Raw genomic sequence first — 5,508 nt, forward strand, 5'->3', positions numbered from 1 at the left:
CTAGAACCTACACTGCTGGCTTTCCTGGGTCTCCACCTTTTCTACTGTAGATCATGGGACTTGTCAGACTCCATAATCGCATGAGCTAATTTCATATATATATATATTTTTATATATATATAAAATTTATATTTATATACATACAAATATAAATATGTATATTTATATTTATATGCATACAAATATAAATATATATATTTATATTTATATATATACATATACATATATACATACATATACAAACATATATATGTGTATATATATACCTATATACATATTTAAACCTGAAAATTCTGAGCATATAGATGGTAAACGGAGCATTGGAAATGATGAGATAGCCTCATATTTGGAGAGAGGGAAGAGATCCTAAAACTAAGCTCTGAGGCATTTCGACATTAGAAATTGGGTAGAAAAGAGTGATTTGACAAAAAAGAGAGAGAGAAGGAGGGAGTGGAGAGGTGGGAGGCAAAGTGGGAGACTGAGCCATCAAGCAGCATAGGCAGAGAATGCTGCAGGGGGGGGCAAGTGGGGGTACAGCACGGTGGATCTAAAGAGGACCAGGCAGCGTTCACTCAGCAGCGTGATGCGAAAGTCAGAGCTCGTCACAGTGTCTAGTAATGAGTTGCGCTCCCCATGGTCACATGGAAGGAGTCTGAGGCAGGACTTGAGAACGAGGAAATGGGGACATTGAGTAGGAAATTTACCTATGAATTTGGTGTAAAAGAAAAAGCAATATATCATAGCTACGGAGACACTTAGCACCTTGAAAGAGGAATCGCCTATGATATATTTTTTATGTCAGTAGAGTTCAAACTAGTACTCAGGAACTGACACAGCATTCCAGAATGTTCTAGCTTTAGGGGAAGTTCTCAGGTGTCAGGAATACTGGATTCATACCCAATATCTCTGCCAGTGGGCTTTTATATAAGTATAACCATCTACTCTCTCAATTCCAGAAGGTAAAAGCAATTTTGAAAAAAATTTTGAAAAAAAACAAACAAACATGTTTTTAGAGCTGTAGTTTCTAGTTAGTCCTAGAACTTTATGTTAGAAGTTAGAACTCATGTTAGAAGTCCTAGATTTTAATCTAAGATTTTCCATACACATCTTAGCTTCTCTGAGCTTCAGTTTGCATGTTACGAAACAGCCTTGGTGACGCTGGCCCGTGGAACTCGGGCCGTGGTGCTGGGAACCCCGTGGCATAGTGTATAGGAAGACGCGTTGCTCCGTGTGAACCGCTGGCCATGTTTGCATTCCTGGGACACCTGCTTTCCCCCTGTGCACGAGTCACTGGAGGAGCTCCATCAGTCTGCCAAGGTTTTTTAACCCCGTATTTACCGTACTCAAAAGCAACTGTGTCCTTTACAGTGAGCCTCGTGACATTGGGGGATATTTATTTGATAATGGACCTGGAAATTGAGGTCTCAAAGAGTCCAAGAGTCTGTAATTATGAGATGGAGGCCCCCGCTCACACAGTCCGGGCAGGCTGCCTAGGTCGGCGAAACCCTCTCCGAATATCTTAGGACTGAAGGGTCCTTACTTAGGGAGTTGTGTGCCCTCTCTGTAAGTGCCCCAAATATGAAAGAAGAGAAGAAGGAGGCAGGAAGGTAGACAATGGCGGGTAAAAATTAAACATATAAAGATTTCCCTCGCGTGTCGTTTTCACAATTGTGTGGTTATTCAAACTGGAGCTGTTTTAAATAGAATGAGGCGTGAGCATGGGAACGGAGGGTAAAAATATAAAACCCAGCTGGAAGGAGACTGTTGGGACATGGGAAAGGAGGGTGATTAAAAATGCAAACAGAAGGAGACTGTCTCCCTAATACTTATTTGTGACAGGTAAGCCAGTCCATCATATCGCCTGAACCATGGAGAATTGTGCTATTGTATTAATTACTCTCTTTAGTGACTCTCTGAGCTTTGGCCTATTTAAATTCCAGGATGAGAAGGCGCTAATGGATATGGCATTGTAGGTGTAATGAATTAGTATTTCATGCTGTGCTGCTGTCTGAAAGAGTTTTAAATGGTAACCCACAGACGAGCAGCACCCCATGCTTTTAGTGTTCATTCAGCCATTTGTTCCTGTTACTAACAGCAACTCTGGGGTCACGTAAAAATTTAAAAAAGAAAAAAAGGAAAGTACATGTCTCCGGAACACTCCGGGAGGCATTAACAGGTTTTGCTGCAAGGCTGTTTATGATACACAGTACTGTGTATATTGACAATAAGACCCCAATAGTTTACGTTTGAAAGGAAGTCATGTGTCCTTTGAAAATTCCAAATCAAAGCTGCTTGGAAGGAGTTTTTTCTCAAAGTGTACTTTCCATAAAATGTCCATTCGGCAGATTGGCACAGGTCGCACACCGTGCCTTCACATTTAGCCATTTCTACCCACCTTACCTGGGGTCCCCCACAGCAGGAGTATAAGCAAACAGGGGCGTAGCGGAACGCTTCAGAGCCCCTGCACGCTGCTGAAAACCTAACCCAACAGCAGGGGCGCTGTGCCCTGCACAGGTGACTTCTGAGAAGTGGCAGAGCCAAGTGCTCCAAAACCAGGAAGGAACCCGGAGATCAGTGTCTGGGGCGGGAAGGGCCGCGGGCTCACGTGCGAATGTCAGAAAAGGCACATATAACGCACGTCTCCTAATCTGACGCTCCGCTCACTCTGACGTCTTTTTAATAACATTATAAGTCATCACGCCCATGCTCCTTCAGAATTCCTTGAATTAGAAAACACGGTTGGAAAGGACAGGCATCCCCCACGTTCCCGTCGTGTCTGTGCCACCCCCACTGCCTGCTGCACATCTGCTTCGAGGTCTCTGGACAAACCGAATCTCTGCTTCAAGTCCGCATTCTTATTTCAATTCTCCCTTGGCCCGGCTCCCCAGAAAGCAAAGCCTGAGGCAAAAGCTTACGCGTAGTATTTTTTTAGGGAGTGCAATCCCAGGAAAGCAGGATTCAGGGAGAAGGGCCGTAGCCAGGGCTGCGATGAGACTCGACACAAGGGCAGGCCAGCATTACCCAGCCAGCCACCTTCGGGGACTGAGTGTCACTGATGGCTTGATCTTACAGGGCTCGTGTCTGAGGAGCCATCTGAACATGTGACTTCTGACTCTGGGTCTGGGGGAGAAGGAAGGGAGAATGTATCTGCCAGCTCCCACTTCCCATTAGTCAAAGTTCGTTTTGTGGGACAACAGCTCACCCTTCTGAGGTGCGCAGGTGTAGCCCTGAGCAGGTCTCAAGGCCTCTGTTGCTTCAGTCCAAGGCCCAGGGCAGGAGGCAGGCGTGCGTGGCGCGGTGACTAAAGGTGCCTCTCGAGTGCGCCCACGTGAAATCGGCCAGAGTCCACGCAGGGCGCGTCAGACAGCAGCGGGTGAGCCGGGGCCAGGGGCGCGGGCCGGGGCAGGGCGCACCCAAGTCCTTGCATCGTCCTGACTCCCCTGTTTCGATTCGGGCTTCACTGCGGTAGGAACGGAGAGAAAACCAACCCGTCTCTGTCCCCTTCAGGGACGTCGCCAGCCTCAGTCTCTGAGGACCTAAGAGAGAAGGTGGGTGAAGCAAACCGCAGTCTTCGCCCCTGCACTTGGTCTGGAAGCCGTGACTGACCGTGCCTGCTTGGGGCACTGACCCCTACTGGCTGTCTTTTCCTCATCAGGCCTGGGTCACTGTGGCTTCCTGTCTCTCATCATCATCACTCGACATCGGAGCACCAAGAGACGGTCGCCCGAACCCGGGCCTGGCCTCCCTGCCCACCGTGCAGCAGCCCCCCTGCCCCTCCTCGTGGGTCTGCCCTGCCGGTTTACAGTACCCGCCTCACCGGCCTCTGGCACGCTGACCTCAGAAACCGAGTGCCCCTGTGGGAGTGTCCCAGTCACCCACCCTGCTGCCAGAACTTCTCACCGGCTGGACGCTAAGGTCGCAGCGACAGGAAACATAAATTCCATCATTTGGTCATTGGGTGATGACAGGAAGGGCCAATCCTATTTCTGTCCCTTTGGTTCCCAGGCTCATAGATGCTGACCGCTGAGATCACAACGTATATGACGCTGGCTAGTACGATTGTATGTACAGTAGTGCATGTAGGATCACACACTCACCTGTAGGATGCTGTCTCTAAGCTGGCGCCTTAGCTGAGCCTTTAGCAGGCCAGCCCATTGCTCTGTGAGGCCAGCTCTTTGGAGTGACGAGAATAAGGAGAAGATTCTCTTGCTACGTGTCCGTCGTTATGCTTCTTTTGTCGTAAAATGTGTCTGAGGTGATCCTTTGTGTGGGATGGTCAATGGGTTGAGGGTTTGAGAAGAGGGAAGGTGAATCGTATCTGGACAACATATGGTTCTGAGGAGAACAAACCTCTGTCTCCATCAGTCGGAAGAGGCAAGGGTCCAGCAGGCTCCCCGAGGAACAGTGCACGTGGGGGCTTAGTGCCGGTCTCGCTGCCGGGAGGCTGGGTGTCAGCAGTAGCAGTAGCTGGACCCGTCTTGGTGAGAGGGAGCCCATGCCGTCAGACTCGTGCATAACGCCCATCCCTGACACCATGGCCCATCCGTTCATGGGCCCATTGCACCTGCACTAGGCAGCCAAAGATGCAGAGTCTGCATGACGTCACAGGAGTCATCCTGCCCCTGACATCTGAGAGCCTCCGATTCATTGCCTGCTCACCTGTGGGCATGGCTATGAGACACAGAGGTCTGCATGCTTCGTGCCCACTCAGGTCCGCCCGTCCACATGTCTTCCCCAGGACTCCATGGCCTTGATCCTCCAGTTGTTTTCCTTCTATGCCCTTGACCAACCAACCAATTCACTCACCTTTCCCAAGGATCTGCATTTATCCATATCTCAGGCCACTTCTCCGTCAATACAGCAGGAACAACTAACTAAGCGTAGTGCCAGAAGTTCTAGATCCTGAGGGTATCTTCCCTCACTGCTGTCATTTGGGGTTATGCTTGATTGGGGCTGAAATGCAGCACTGGTCCTGTTTGGACTAGCCCCGCTATATCATGCTGACCTATCAATGAACTATAAACTAGTCCCAACACATTCAACTGACCATAAGCACCACCACCACCGTGATGCCCGATGCCATAAGTACACATTGAAGGAAAGGTATCAGGACTTCAGAAGCAGATGAGAAGGTGGACTGGGTCACCTCTTCATGTAATTTATTCATGTCTTCTGGATCTTCTTAGGCCTGATTCCAAATCAAGAGTTTCCAAAATACCATTTGAGGGTGGGTTTTTGAGGTCACACCTAGCACCAACTGTCTCATCCGAGGTCCCCCAGAAAGCAGAGCCTGGGATTAAAGCGACAATAAGAAAATAACTTCTATGTTACTACTTTATTAGGGAATACAATGTGAGGGAAACAGGACGAAGGAAAGCGGAGTGAGGCAGAGAGACACAGCACATCTAGAGCACGTCAGCACGTCAGCACGTCAGCAGGCCACTGCGAGGTATGCAGCAGGATCGATGACTCAGTCTCGCGGGAGTGTCTCCCGAGGGGCTGTGTAAA

This window comes from Pteropus medius, unplaced genomic scaffold, assembly GCF_902729225.1.
Source record: "Pteropus medius unplaced genomic scaffold, Ma_sr-lr_union100, whole genome shotgun sequence".
Taxonomy (NCBI): Eukaryota; Metazoa; Chordata; class Mammalia; order Chiroptera; family Pteropodidae; genus Pteropus; species Pteropus medius.